General features: G+C 41.5%; 1 long non-coding RNA gene across 3 annotated transcripts in view; it reads right to left on the minus strand.

Annotated features, from left to right (window-relative positions):
• Positions 1–152: 152 nt before the first annotated feature.
• LOC115944242 (uncharacterized) overlaps positions 153–16,432 on the minus strand; it is a 176,069-nt gene continuing 159,789 nt past the window's right edge. For 2 of the 3 annotated variants that reach the window (XR_014148687.1, XR_014148686.1), the window contains exons 6-7: positions 9,653–9,759; positions 153–6,177 (exon numbers count right to left, since the gene is read on the minus strand). This is a non-coding gene — a long non-coding RNA (uncharacterized LOC115944242). The remainder of the gene's footprint in view (positions 6,178–9,652; positions 9,760–16,432) is intronic. The other variant, XR_014148688.1, reaches the window with a different exon arrangement.

Raw genomic sequence — 16,432 nt, forward strand, 5'->3', positions numbered from 1 at the left:
ATAATTACGAATGATTAAAAACATGTAAACCATTTTTAAAAGATCTATTTGTAGCTCATTCAAATTTCTCTGTTTTATCTGATGTTCCTAAATAATCTGGTATCATCATTTTAACAAGGATGAAATAATTTAACAACAAAAGGAATGAAGAGAGAAATGTTAAATATTTTATTTCTTTGATAGTAGGCTTACCGCTAGAAAAATCAAAAGAAAACAGTACGGTAATCGGCTTCAATGCATATAATCATCCAGTACACCAAATTTAAGAATATTATTCTAAATCTGAAGCAAGCATGGAATCATTCTTTATGTCAGCAAAATTTGATGGGAGGGAAGAATGATCAAATGGAGATTGGCATTAAGTGATCTCAGAGTCTGTGCCTATATTTACCATTGACTGGCTGCTAAGTCTCCCAAAGCAAGGACTGTACTTTCTGTGTTGTGGGGTTTTCTTAGGAGATTCAAAAGTAGTGCTTCATTTTAATTGAGAAATTATTTGACTTGAGATTATTTCTAATACTGAAAACAATCACTGAGGTGACACCTGTATGTTTGTAAATACATTTTAAACCTTTGGCTTCTCTCAAAAGTTCTTAAATGTATGCTTTGGGGAGATCAAAACTAAAAAACAAGATGAATTTTAGAATTAAATTGCAAAACCATTTCTAATCAGCATAGTCTCTCGGATTAAACTTCTAAATTTCCTACACAGACATTTTCATCTACCTGCTTCATTCATGTAACCCTGAAATAATATTTTTTACTTTCTTTCTATGTGCTTTATGTTATTCTAATAGGTTTGGCCTAAGTGCACTCTATCATAGAAATACTTCTATAGCCTAAGAAATAACCAGAAAGTTAGATATTTTTATTCCTGCTGAAACTTTATTTAAAATGTCACTGTGAATAATGGGAAAGGGTTTTTGTCTGCGTCCCATGAGCCCAAAGCCCTTGAAATAAAAATATTATTTCTCTGGCTGCACAGACAGAAGCAGGTTTCTCTTTTGTTGTTGTTGCTTTTCCCCCTTCAATCTAGAATTAATATTGGCGTAGCTGGTGGAATGCTGGGGCTTTGTAGCCCAAGGCAACAACAGCATTTCCAGCAAACTTTTCCTGATGAGTATCGAAGTTTAAAAAGACACACCTCTAGATTTAGAGAGGATTCTGGTTGGCTTTAAGGAATGGGAGTGAAGATTCAGACATATATAGGAATTCAAAGTTATATCCAAAATCTGGGGCAGAACCTTAGTCATTTGTTATATTTTTTGCTAATTCCCAAGAGGACGAGTGCTTTGGTTATTGTGCCCATGTACTTCAAATGCAGAGGGTTTGGGAAAGCGCTTGGCCTTGCATGATACATAGATAATATACACTCATTTATTGTATTGAAGATCCTTTTTTCCCATTAAACTTGACTCCATGAAAATCTACATCAGAGCCCTTTAAAATGTATGGACATTATATACATTTTGCTCAAGCTATTAGCATTTCAATCAAAATAGCTGATCCTATCATCTCACGTTGCTGTATGTATGTATGATGGTCGTAATGGAAAATCAGTAATTCCGTTTTGGATTTACAAAATGAAAACACTGTGCCAAGAGCCCCGTTCGAGAAATATTCAGGTATTGGTTTTAAACAATCACATAGAGCATTTGGGAACAGACACAGTTGTGATTTACCACTGATAAGAATGTTTCTGAAAGCACTTCCCCACGCGGAAGCAATGTGTCTAGTGTTGTGATGTATAGTTAATTAGAAAAGCAGCATCAAGGCTAATCGCTTTTTAGAAATACTCTAAACACTCAAAGGGGATTATAATTTGGCTGCCGAGGGCCATGTGCTTCCTTCCTTCTTATGAAACTTGAACAGCTTGTAAATGATCTTCGACATTTTTGACAGAGCAAATTTGAATATGTAGCTGATTTACAGGATTAGTTCCTAGAAACTGATATTTTCTCCATTTTATGAAGAGGTGTATCCTTCCTGATCATAAGGGGCTGGTGCAGAGATTTTAGAGCACTGAAAGCACATATACCCCAGACACGCGTGCACACACACCCCACCCCACGTGCCTTCAGAATTTTATATCCTGTAACTATAGGTAAAATCAATTTATAAAAAATGTCCTAAAAGTGAAACTCACTAATGATTTTTTCCAATATAGTAAATCTGCCAAATTATCCAACAACAACAACAACAACAGTGCTCTAATAGGTTTTAGAGCAGAGCCTCACAGGTATGGGGAGACAAGAGGAAGAAATCTCTGATACATCAGCTTCACACTTCCTCACTGCCATCTAGCTCCAGTTAGACTTTCTGATGCAACACATTCGAAGATCCACAGAAAATTTGACTTTGATTTATTTCGTTTAGATAAAAAGGTTTCTTACGAGGCTTGAAACATGTATCTGTTAGCATGAATTTTAAAAGAACAATTATGAATGCATAACACAATAGCCAAACAAAACATTGCTTTGAATCGCTGCACAAATAAGTCTGATTATAACTGTTATGACCTAGAAAAGAATCATAAAACCATTTTTCTTGTTGGCAACCTATGAGTTGCTGTAGAATTATACCAGTCCTTTGGTCCCACTTTCCAAATAAATAAATATATAATGCAATGTAAACTTAGAATCTTTTATTTATTCATGAGGTTGAATTTAATACTATTATGATCTCTCGATTTTATGAGTCATATGTTATGCGGTGTTTTTCACTAACTTAGTTGGGTAGCAACCACCCTTCACAAATCATAGTTTCATTCTTTACTGTTTCACTTGGGCTGTACATAGTAATCTCTCTCGTGAAAGTACATTCATTTCTGGGATGATAAAGTAATGAAAAGTGAGGCAATTGTGTTCATGTCAAATGATTAGAAGCAGCACCAGAATAAAGGGGGAAGGTCGGGGCCGGGGGGTGGTGGAGGGAGAAAGAAGGACGATTTCAAAACATGATTGTGTTTTAAGTCCATGCATATGGCCACAATTACAGTCACAACGTAATTTGGCAATGGGAGCAGAATTAGATTTAAACAAATTGATGTTACACTGCAGTAATTCAGAATGAGCTTGTTGCATTTATAAACCATAACAAGAAGCAGAGTGAATTAATAAACCCTTCTTGTCACTAAAAATAAAAAAGGGAATAATTGCTGAGACGGAGTTAACAGATGACTATAGTCAGCATCCTTTCAGCCTAGATATGGGAAAGTGAAGGTCACCCCCATCTCGGATGACAAAGAGGGAACATTTTGTTGGTAAACAAATTAATCTTTTGAAAGGTCGCCATTTGTTTTAAGTTTTTCTCCAGTTCTTGTCATCTGGAATCAGAGATTGACTGTCATTTCACTAGGCAGGGGTGCAGTTGAAGCAGACAAAGCTGCTTCTGTACGTATCAGCATTCCTTGACAAAACTCGGTGCCTGATTGCAATGCTATGGGCCGCTGGTTTACAGCTGTCTCCGGACAAGAACGGAGGCCCACCCCTGAATTCCAATAAGATGGGCCTGCCTAGTCTGCCTGCTGCAAGCTGGCCCTCTGCCCACAAGGAAAATGCATTGTAGTTCAAGCCAGCAATTATCTCTTTTACTTCCTTCTGTGCTGCTTCTGTTCCTTTTTTCCAAAAACAGATGTGGGTATTCACTCAAGTTCTGCAGCTCTTCTTTCTCACACCTGCCGGGTCAGAATTTTGACAGAGGGAGAGTCTGAGGGAGCCAGCAGACGACAGTCAGATGGAATTTCTTTGAGAGCAGTTTAGAAAGAAAATGTGGATTTTCCAGGAAACGTGGAGTCAGCATCTTGGTCCCCCTCCCTTTTCCCAGGACCATTTGGTAAATTAAATTAGTGGAACAAAAGGAAAATCGCTTTTAAAGACATTCAGAAATGCCATCTCCTATTTATGACACACAGTCATTTTACCCAAGCACCGTGTTGGCACGCACAGACAGCACCCCCACTTCCGTGGCTCAAGAGAGCCTTCTCGTCAGGTCGCTTAGAGAGAGTTTTCCAGAAAACAAGGACTTCTCGTGTTCTTCCTGATTCCTCAAATGCACGCCTCCAGTATGGCACCAGTGGTGGTGCTGGAGAATGGGGCTGGTACATCACCTTGGTAGGTGGTTGCTGTTTAGACCTTTAGTTCCGCCTGGGTTTTGAGTCCTGGCAAAGCCGAAGAAGGTGATGAGACGATTGCCCTTGGCTGCTCCCGGGCTCTCTCACCAAAGCCCACTAGGACTCGGGGAGCGGGAAGAGGCTATTAGAGGCTTTGCCCTCATCGGGTAACGTTCACAGAAAATCCGCCGGTAGGGAGTTTCCAAACTTCTTGAGAATGTTTCCTGAGTTTCTGTGCTGAGACGCTGCACGCCTTCCCAGACCCACCAGCCCTGTGCCGAACTCCCAGCACTCGCTAGCTCTCAGCATAGGGAGTCTGGCTCAGACTCCACGGCCTGGTGTGAATCTTGCCCGATGAGGGACCTCCCAGAAAGAGCCTGCGTCGTTTCACGTGTAAAACGTCCATAGTAAGAGTATCTCATAGGATTGTATCGAGATTTAAATGAGAGAAGTCAAAGCACTTAGCAAAGGTCCTGGTACAAATAAGGGCTCTGAAAATACTAGCTGTGACCAGTGGCAATTTTCGCGGATTGTATCGTGCCATGTTTTATATTGTCGTTTAAAGCTTACATTACCGTAGCGGTTGAGGGAGAGAGCCAAAGTATTACTGAAAAACCTTCCAAGGATTCTACTTAATATTTCCTATGATGATGCCTTCTTTCCCACCCTGATATGAGGGCAGGGGCCTTGCTGTCCGTTCTGTTTGCCTGTTTTTCAGACTTTCCCCTGCCCCAAGTAGTGTTTTACACATAATAGGTGCTCAGGAGAGGACTGGTCTGTCTCCTCCCGCATCCAGTCTCTGATTGAAACTAAGTGACCTGATGCCGAGGCTAGAAGTGAAGAAACGATGTTGCTGGCCACGGTCACCCTGGTTGCACGGGGCATCCTCCCACTGGGCCATCCGAGAGAGTCTTCCTAGTGAAACACCCTCGCTCCCGGATTCCTGCAACAGCCTTGCCACCAACTAGCTATTTCCAAGAGCAAGTTACTCCACCTCGCTCGTTCCCATCTTCCGGGGTTATAAAACGGGGAGGTTGGGTTGGAGGCGGTCGGGTGGGGTGGGAAGGATTGAGTGGCTCAGTTTGGGTCCTGTCTGCCATCTTGCAGTTATGCAACCCCAGCCAAGCAAATGCAATCTCAAATCCTCAGTTCCCTCTTCTACAGAGTCAGAATAGTGGTGCCCATTAGGCAAGGGGGTTCTGGGAATTATAGGTAATATAACATTGCTGGCACATAATACGTACCCAGTAAGGCTCCTGGCTTTGGGAAAAATGAGCTAATACTAGAAATCTCATACTTCCTTCCACTTCTTCACACCTGGGCCCCCGGGGAAGGATCTGATTTGGCTGCTTTCACACTCCAGTATAAATGAGTAATAAGGCTTAATGCTCTCGTTTTCAAACCGTTATGGAGAACTCCGGTGAGTTTCCGGGAGACTGCAAGCATTTAATTCATATTTAACTTTTTTTTGATAAATATTTGAGCCATTTTAAAGTGTAACAAAGAAAACACAGACGTACTTAGGTTAAGTACCAAATTTTCATACATACTAGATACAATCAATGGGTTAGTTTGTGTTGTTAGGTTAATTCTTGGAGTGCGTGGGCATGCGTGCACACACACACACACACACACATTTGAATTCCCTAGAAAGGTGTCTTTTATTAGATAGGGTGTATCTTTGTACTGGTCTTATTTTGAAATTCAGATCTGCTCATATACGCTCCTATAATAGTCACACAAATAAATAAGTGAAGGTTAAGTCAGCAAATACACGTCAAGGTCTTAAAGCAGCGCCTAGCCCCTACTAAGCATTCCACTGGTGTTAGTGTTACAACACACACGTGCCACCATGCATTCAAAGCCAGGCAGGTTCTCTGGAGCTCACGTTTGGCAGCGTAATAGTGAATGGTACAATTACAATAATACACCTTGCGTGGTGGGAATACAGCATTATAGATCATCTCGTTGCTCACTTTAGGCTTGGGTTGGTTCTTACCTGGTTGGAAATGTGCTGTACGATCTTCATCTGGCAATGCAGGGCCGCCATGTGAGTTTGCTTACAGCTGTACATGAAAGGTCAGCAATAAAGCATCCTCTTAAAATTTGGACTCAACACGCAAAACAAAATTAGCTTGTTTTGCAGTTGAGTGACTATCCAAAACAGGAGGGTGCCGAGATACCCAAGAAGAAATTTCAGTGGACATGATGGAACGAACATCTTACAATGTTATAGGACAGTGTTACAATGTTACAACTGTTATATACAGTTGAAAGGTACTTCTGGTCATTGGACCCCTCAAAAATAAGAGCACTTGCTAAACTGTGCCAGATGCTACGCTAAGTGCTTTATGTACACTCTCATATTTAACCCTTATACCTATAACATATGTGCTATTTTTATAACCATTTTACACATGAGAAAACTGAGACTAAGATTAAGCTACTCACCTAAGGTTATGAAGTAGGTAAGGGGAGTTAGGATTCAAAGTATTTATGAAATCCACTGGACAAATCTCCCTAAATTAAGTACTCATCAACTAATCCTCAATTACCAAGGAATACAAGCAGTTGTTAGATATTGTTAATGATTCCATTTTGAAACAAAAAATTCCTACTATTCTTTAAAGCTTCTGGAGCATTTTAATTGAGGGAACTCCTGAGATTATAAACACCATAAATTGTTAGCTATTTGAAATTCCTTATCCATTGACTTCAGAATGTTCTCCATCTTGTGCATGCAAGAAGAAAATACAGAAATAAATTGTATGCTGAGATGGATGCAAGATGGTAGTTATTATCTGTAACTCTTGATTTCATAATTTGCCTTCATCAAGACAACCTCATTGTTTCCAGTGTTGATTTACATATAATATATATGCTTATTTGTGTATGTAATTCAACACATAGAATTATACTAAACTCTTTAAAAATTTGCATTTATTTACATATCAGCATTCTATTTAAGGTTGCATTTGAAAAATAGCTTCTACTCCTGAAAATAAATCTGAAAATCTTTGGCATGGAGTATTACTTCTCCCATGGGTTTTTGTTTTTTAACAAGAGTAAATCCTCTATTTAATTAAACCAAAGGAGTTAGACTCTATTAAGGGATTTGAAGCATGAGTGGACAGGGAGGAGGGGGATTGAGGGATGCAGGAAGAGAGGCTTTCACTGCCCTGCAATCATCCCGGGTCAGCGGCCACCTGCTAACCAGCTAGCCTTGCCCCCTGGATGTGATCCAATGCCTTTGCACTTTGTGACTTGGGTTTTGGGCTTGAGTTTTGGTAAGGAGGAGGCTATGTTTCTAACCTCATAATCGCACTTTGAGGAGCCAAAAATTACGTAGCTGGTGGAGCCTGAGTCAGCTCTATGATGGGTTTAGGGCATCAGGGGTCCATGGCTAGAACTGTATTTCAATATACTTGGTTTCCAATGTATACTGTTTCATGCATTTATGAAAACATTATTCTAGGAAGGGGTCTGTAGGTGTCACCAGACTCCCAAAGGGGCTCATGATACCCCTCCCCCAAATTAGAACTCCCTGTGATAGATTTCCTTCTCTTTCTCACAAATATCCAGTGTGGGGCAAAGTGTGTATCAGAACAGAGAAGTATCCTAAAAACTCTGTATTCTTTATGGATAAAAAACTCTCTTAGTGGATGGTACAGGAAACCTACCATGGATATATCTAGACTGTCACTGCAGATTTTCATTAGAACTACATCTTCATGAGTGAAAATATAAACTTCCTGCTTTCCTCTAGCCATGGTGGCTTTTCCATCGCACGGAGGAAAATGGAACTGCTACGTAAGCGGTAATACTTGCATTATTATAGTAGCGTTCAGTTTAGAATGAAACAAAGGAAAAATACTGTAGCAAGTGGCACAGTGGCATCAGCCACAAGAGAAATGGGCCTAATAGAATTGTTTTTATCATGGCCCAGGTTAATTATCCACCGAGAGGTACTTGAGATGAATAAATACAATCGCTGTGTTCTCCAATATTCTAACCCATTGTACCTTAAACTGTACTTGAATTCAAGTATACATTCCTAGCCTTTTAAAACCTCACTGGTACAACAGAAGTAAGTACCCACAGACTAGAGTAATTCACCCTATACTTTCTTTAAAATCATCTGCTCTGCATCGAATGTGTAATGCAAGCCCAGAAGATATTTATCTGGAGGCGATCCTTCTCATTAGGCTGTGACGTTGGGACAATGTGCCACCAAAATATCCAACTTATGTAGTCCTTTGATTTCCATCTCTATCTGCAATGATAGCCTGAATAAATCTGTTTATGGCTGGCAACCATGAGGTCTGGAAGCAGCTGTGAGCTCTTCAGCGGAAAGAACCGTAGACCGAGAGGAGACTCGGAGGACGTGGGCGCGAATGGGGCCCCACCGCTGCTGTAACATAGCCTCGCTGTCATGGGAACATCATTCAGTCTCTAAGGACTGAGATTCCCCATCTGTATCCTGAGAAGACAAATTGGCTTGTTCCGGGTCATAGTCGTCATCGTTGTGGCCACAGCTCTTCGGCGACTCCCAGATCAGTGCTGCGTTGGTGCCTTGGGGAACTGCCAGCCTCTCGGGGAGACAGAGTAATGATGGGTGTAACTGCCCCCAGGGTGGCGGGGGGTGTGCATGAGTCAAGATAGGCCTTGGAGAAGCTGGTGGGCATGGCTGAGAGAAGAGGGGCCTGCGTTGGAAGCTCTGGAAGCTATCAAGCAAAGGCAGAGGTGGAGAAGAGGGAGTAACCAGGAGTGGCTTGGAGCTTTGCCTAATCATCGTTTTATAAAGGGAAAAAAACCAAAAGATGTGGCTGGACAGGTAAGACCAATTGGTGGTTGGCCTTGAATGGGCTAACTGAAATCTAATTGTGTGATCTCAGCCTGGATCATAAAAAGAAGGACTGAAGGCAGACAGTTTCTGAAATTAGATCACTTCTCCAGATGCTCTCACCGAATGGCAGCTTTAGAATTCTCCTGAACGATCCCTCTCCCTTGATGTCCTCATTGGTTATTAAACTTTATTTCCTCTCTCTTTGGTGATAAAGATTTCTTGAATAGCATTATCTGGCACTATCTCTTGAACTTGTTCAATGTTCCTGAAACGGACTATTTAGAGTTCTGCAGGCAACCTTCCCCCTGACCGTTTCCATTACAACTCTGTCCCTGTCATATGAATGGCCACCCAGAGCTGCCAATCTAGCTGGATGGCTGGGCTTTCTCCCAGATGCTGAAAATACTTCCCCACTGCTATCCAGGACTGTACTGGAACTCCATCCCTAATCCCCATGTGTCCCCTCTCCCTCCAGTGTTAGTCCAAAGCAGGATCTGGGGCAAGATTGGTGGAGGCAAGAGAGCCAGGTGGAGCAGAGAGCTGACTGGCTCCTCGCAAATGCTGTCTGCCCTCCCCTCCCCTCCACCTTGCACCCCTTCTCCACAGCCCCCCTTCCTCATTGCCAATTGCCAGCCTCAGCACTGGACAGTGTAAAGGTGCCCTCCTCCCCACCCCGCCAAATCTCACCCACTTACCAACTCACTGTGGTCCCAACTGCTCATGCAAAGAAATAGCCTGGGGGACTATCTTCATCAGAGTGTTTTCTAAAATATGGGTGTGTTTCCCAACTTCTCTGTTTACGCTAAACAGGAAAAAAAAGGAAAAGTGGTGTTCAGGGGATACGCTTTTTTCTTCCTTTTTTGCTCTTTCGCAAGAAGTAAAAAATCCTAAGAACACGTCCCAAGTGTTCTTATCCTTAGAACAGGAGTCACAAAAGTAAGTCCACTGGGGCCGGGCAGGTGACCTCCAGTCTATACCTGTGTCACAGGTCGGCAATTTGCAGCTTAGAGAGCCCAGGAGTGCTACTAATTTGGTGCAACCCAGGGTACGACCCTCAACTTTACAGTTAGAGATTTCATTCTGTCAGACTTGGATCCATCTCTTGGGTGCAGCTGAACTCATAAGAGACTGACGTATAAACTGGATGCCATTGTGTTTATTCTAAGGAGAGCTGTAATTGTCAGACAAGCCTGAATGTTCCAGTCAGCCTGATCTGGTGAGCACATCGTTTCCTTTTTAGAAAGCGATACGGAAGGCCCCGTTAGAAGGCTGCTTAGTGAACAGGGAAACTGACTGAGGGTAATTAGTTGGATGATCTTCATGGTGAGCAGCATCACACATTTATAGTCTGATGCAACCATCTGTGAAGCTACTCCTGCCAAAGGGATATGAATACATCCCTATGGAGTGCTTTATGGACACTGAGAAATTTTGACTTTCTGATTCAACTTTTTATAATAAATAGCTACGATTTGCTTGGACTTGACTCCGTGAATTATGTTGCACTGCGCTGAGCTTCTTATATCCATGCCCACGTCGATCCCAGTGGAGTGAGTGATATGACTCCCATCTAACTGATAAAGAAACTGAGGCATAGAGAAACTACATTTCTTGCTTCAGTCGTGCAACTAGTGAGTGGGACAGCCCAGATTCAAATCCAGGCCTATCTGATATTAGAGCCTATGATTTTAACCACTACCTTCCTTTTTACTAACTTTCTGCTATAAAAGGAAATTATACCTTCAGTTGGCACCTAGTTTCTCTGATAACTTTAGTTACACTACCTTCCTATCTGGGGCCTGGGTCTTTTAAAGCAACTTGGGCATGGAGCTGACTGCATTGATCATGTACTCATTTTGCTGCTTAAGGCTCAGAGTCGGGGATAGGGGTGGGGGAACACATCTCCTTGTTACTACTCTTTCTTCCTATCTGAGTCATTGTAGCACCCAGAGCAGGAGAGGGACCCTGGCTGGAAGAAATAGGAGGCATGAGGCATCAGGAGGAGAAAGTAAAAGATGAGAAGAGAGGTGGGAAGGAACCAGAAATGCAAAAGATCCTTGGGGATTTCTTGGTGAGATACCCTGCTTCCCTCTCTCCCAGGGAGATCCCAGGCGAGCTACTCAGCGATGGACAGTTTCTCAAGCCATTGGGGCCACTTAGAGCAAAGGAATTCTCCTTTCCCCATGCCTGGCTAGTGAGAGGCCCAGATGTAGCCAGTGGTTAGGTTCAGTCATACTAAAATCTCACGTTTAATATGCTAAGAAAATTCTGAGTTTCAAAATACCATTTTCCATTTCTAGCCAAAAAGGGGCTCATCCGTGTAGAACGTTATCAGGAGACACTGTAAAGTGAAAACAGGCATTGACCCAATAGAGGTAGCTGACCACCCCAGAAAACATTATCCCAACCTCCTCCTCTTGACCCACTTAAAGATATACTGGATACTTAATATTGGATTCATTTAATATAACCATAATTTAGGGGGGAAGAGGATTGACTCTTTCTGCCAAGGATTTTTAAGACTGTAACCCTCTAATTATAGAATTATGATCTAATCTAAAACATTGAAATCCCAAGGGAAGATGCCGCCATTTTCCCACAGACGTGGGTTAATTATTCCATTTACCCACAGCTGCAAGTGTAGGACCTAAGCTTCCATAGAAGGGAAGATCATTCCCCCACAAAATCCCATTTTCTAATCTTGAACACTTGCAGGACACCTAGCTGTGCTTTTGCTCTGGGCTGCATTAAGCTGAAATGTATTACCTGCCAGGGAAACTGCATTTTAAGTGACAGCCAGTATTTCTGAGTGCTTCTCCATGCTGGGCATGGTAGTAAGTACAATATAAACAAATTAGCTCATGTAATCTTCACAGTAACCCTACAAGTTAAATATGATTACCACTTCCATTTTATATTTGGGGAAACAGAGGCAAAGTGGCTAAATAATTTGCCCAAAGTCGCACAGCTACAAGTCATAATTCAAACTCAGCCAATCTGTCTATGGTACCCCAGGTAGCTTTGAGGATGATGACTTTGACCTACACCTGAGGAGTAGATCTGGGACCCAGCCAAAAACTGCTCCCTTGATGACCAAGGAATTTGCTTGAGAAATTTCTTTGCCTTGGTCTGGGAATAGAAGTAAAAGATCAAACTACATAGTAAGAGGCTATATTAACTCAAGGATTAGAACAAGAAGAAGAGCTGGTACTCTCCTGCCCCAGCCCCAGGCTTATTGAGATAGAATTGACAAATAATGTTGTATAAGTTTAAGGTGTCCAATGTGATGATTTGATACACGTATATACTATACTGTGAAATGGTATCATCCATCACCTCACATAATTACCTCTTCTGTGAGTGTGTGTGTTGTGAGAACATTTAAGATCTACTCTCAGGGCACCTGGGTGGCTCAGTCAGTTGAGCATCTGCCTTTGGCTCAGGTCATGATCCCAGGGTCCTGGGATCAAGCCCCGAGTTGGGTTCCCCACTCATCAGGGAGTCTGCTTTTTCCTCTCCCTCTGTCCCTCCCCCAAGTCACTCGTACTCTCTCTCTCAAATAAATAAATAAAATCTTAAAAAAAAAAAAAAGACCTACTCTCTAGAGCTGGTACTTTTAAAGATGGAAACTTACTTCAATTAGACCGTAAACTCCTTTGAGGACAGGGAACATATCATCAACATCAAACATGGTGCCAGATCTGGTAAGAACCCAATATAAACTTATTGTTGGTTGATGCATATGTGGTTAATGACTATGAATAACAACTTGGTAAGGACCTGTGTAATTGAGCTAGGCTGTGTCAAGTTAATTTAAATAATGAAATACCATGTACCTCATTTGGCTACATTTGTAGAGCACTCCTCTTTTTGGCCATAAAAAATATCTCCCTAAACCATTTCAGGTAGAATTTATTTTCCCTTCCCTAGATCATCATTGTGTGCTTTTAAAGCTTGACACGCTATGCCTCGAATTTACTGAGCCACATCAAAGAACAGTTGAATAAATAAAAAGATACATCATATTCCCAAAGAGGAAAAATGATTATAATAAGAGTGCCAGTTGTTTCCAAATTAATATTTATATCGAATGTAATTTCAATCAAAATTCTTATGGGTTTTATTTGGTCTATGTGGAATATTAATTCTCTTCAACTTGCCAGTGTTCATCATCTTGAAAAATAAATGGGCAAAAGCTTCAGGTTTTTTTTTTCTAAAGAAGATTAATGAAGGTAAATTTTTCAGACAACTTGTTAAAACATATGATAACATTAACATAATTGTAACAGCATCCTATGGGTAGAAAAATTAACAGATCAATGGAATAAGAAATGAGCATGGATATTGACCTTAGTGTAAAAAATAATTTTGAAGGTAGGGAAGGTGATACTGTAAGTCAGGGGGAAAGGGAGGGCTGGTGAGATGTGTGGTGCCAAGTCTCTGGACTCACGATTTGGGAAGAGAGCATTCAGTTAAGTCCTAACTTTATATCCGAAACCAAAGAAAACTCCTGATGGATTAAAAGTAAAGTAAAATGTTAAAAAAAAGAAAAAAATAATAAGAAACCTGTAAAAGGAGAACTATTTTTCAAGTTAGCCAAAGGAAGATTTTTTTAAACCACCATAGCTTCACACAATATTAACAGTCCGCATTATAAGAAAAGTCCGTGTTTATATTGGACCCCAATCCTGGATCGGTCATTTAACTTCTATGTGATCTGGGGGCAAAGCGCTTAGAATCCTTGGGCCTTAGTTTGTTCATTGGTAAATTTAGGGCATCGGATCACACCATCCCTAAGATTTCTTCCAGTTCTGACAACCTACCATTCTGATTCCAAGCAAAATCAGTTTCCTTTGGTTCCCTTCCTTTCCCTTTTCTGACCACCACCAAGATGTGAAAAATGGAAAAGCAGACCAGGTGAAACTATTTTCTCTTCTGATTGTGGAAACAAAAGTCACAGAAGGTGTTGATTTTTTTCTTTTTGCAGTTATGCATTTCATAAAGCATCTATAGAGTACCTATTGTACCTGACCTCGTCCTAGTGACTTTTACGTGTTACCACTTTTAATACTCAGAGTGTGTCAGAGGGATCAACACTCCCATTTTACAGATAAGAAACCCAGGGAAGAGATTTATGACCAAGCCTTATAATTAATATGTGGCTTACTCAGAATTGGGGCCTGTATTTACTTTTGACAGTCTGATTCAGAGCCTAGGAAAATTATCCCAAAAGAAATTGTGAAAAGGACAGGGTCTTACACACACACACACACACACACACACACACATTATTAAGATGACTGAATACTATTCCTTACAAATCAGTTTCTCTACTAATGAATAATGTTGTATTTTTTAAACAGGCTGAATTTGTATGTGGGGTTAATGCCATCATTGACTTAAGCAAAAATACCTGAACTGGACACGCTCCTAGCCTGCTCTCAGGTTTGCTTGGGCATCTCTCTGGCAGAGTTTACTGATACACCATAGAAATTATGGCAAAGCCCAGCAGAGTCGTTGAAGTGAAAGTCTCAGTACTGCTCAGGAAGGGATGGCAAATTAAATAAAGAGAGCCCCCAGGGGTTCTGCAGCTGCATGCCAACCCAGCTGCTGGTATGAGGTAAATGAGGACCGAACTCCCTCCCACTTGTGACCTTGGCCGGTATTTAAACAGCAATGCCTAGAGACTGGCACACTGTTCTAGACTACTGCGATGAATCGCAAGTGCAAAAATAATTATAATATGTGATAAACCCATTCACAAAGTCTTTCTTAGGTTTTCACTGAAAGGAGCACCATTTAAACTCACTTCCTTTCATAAGCCCCCAGTGAAGGTTGAGATGATCGATTCTATCTAAGTATCAATTTGTAATATGCAGCCCTAAGTTTACAGAAGAAAAATGGCAGAGAACCCAGAGGCCCTCCGGTTGCTGTCTTTTCATATCTTGTGACAATGTTTGAGCGGTGGTGTGGTATAATATTCTATGCAAAAGTCACAAGGGTGAGCAACTCAAGTCATTCTTTTTTCTTGTATGAGATGTAACAGACATGTAGATGAAATCCCAGTGCTTTATTGTTCTCTTGTAATCGCTTTCCCAGAATGTTTAAATTTCTACTGGAATGCTACAGAGAAATGCTATTAAATTTACAGAGGAAAAATAGCAACAAGAAGTAATTAGACTTCTATTTGAATCTATCGAAAACACCCTGAGTCCAGTGTGTTTCAAGCTCCTTCGAAGAAACATTTTAAGTAAAACCAAGTTATCCCTTATCTTTTCACTTTGCAGAATGGTCTCATAGTAATGAATCACAGCTATTACAGTTGTTAGCTTTATACTAACCCTTTGGTCAGTTTTTTTTCCAAAATGTATTCCAAAGAATACTGGTTCCTTGGAACGTGAATAGGTGTTCCATGAAAGGAGAGTTTTGTGGCCCCATAAAAACAGGAAACGTGAGGCTGAAGAGAGTCAGGCTGACTTTCACACCGTTAGGCTGCCTAGAGTCACTGCCTCGCTGGAGTGCACCATGAATCTTCAGGACGAGGGCGGCCCATGTGGTGAGCAGTGTTGCTCAAACCTCCTCCAACCCATTTCTGCAGAATAGCTCATAGAACTATATTCAGAGGAAGACATTTCAGGAAGTTTTGCTTAAGTGCTGCATTTTAACTATTTTCAATGGAAAAGTGTTTAGACGATACTACATATTTTCCTTTCTTAGTCGTATTTTACTGGAATTTAGTATTTTCTTGGAGGCTTTGGGACATCATGACAAACTCCACTTTTTTTGGGTGATGTGCTGTATGGGGCTTTGAGGTGTGCATATGCTCACACCTCAGACTTCTGTGTGTTCAAAATAATATTTCCTCTGGTGTCTCCTCCAAGGTTGTCTCTACTCACCTCACTCTTTGAGTCTGTTCACAATGCCATGGTCACTTCTGCTACTGACTACCCTGGAATCATCCTTAAGATCCCTTCCAGTTCTATGGGGCGCCTGGGTGGCTCAGTTGGTTAGGCGACTGCCTTCGGCTCAGGTCATGATCCTGGAGTCCCGGGATCGAGTCCCGCATCGGGCTCCCTGCTCAGCTGGGAGTCTGCTTCTCCCTCTAACCCTCCTCCCTCTCATGCTCTCTGTCTCTCATTCTCTCTCTCTCACAAATAAATAAAAAATCTTTAAAAAAAAAAAAAAAGGGGCGCCTGGGTGGCTCAGTTGGTTAAGCAACTGCCTTCGGCTCAGGTCATGATCCTGGAGTCCCGGGATCGAGTCCCACATCGTGCTCAGCAGGGGGTCTGCTTCTCCCTCTGACCCTCTTCCCTCTCGTGCTCTCTGTCTCTCATTCTCTCTCTCAAATAAATAAATAAAATCTTTAAAAAAAAAAAAAAAGATCCTTCCAGTTCTGAGAACTGTAACCCTCTATGTGCCTTTTCCTTCCTTCCTTCCTTCCTTCCTTCCTTCCTTCCTTCCTTCCTTCCTTCCTT

Source organism: Leptonychotes weddellii, chromosome 9 (assembly GCF_054177405.1).
Source record: "Leptonychotes weddellii isolate Sample4059 chromosome 9, ASM5417740v2, whole genome shotgun sequence".
In the NCBI taxonomy this organism is placed as follows: Eukaryota; Metazoa; Chordata; class Mammalia; order Carnivora; family Phocidae; genus Leptonychotes; species Leptonychotes weddellii.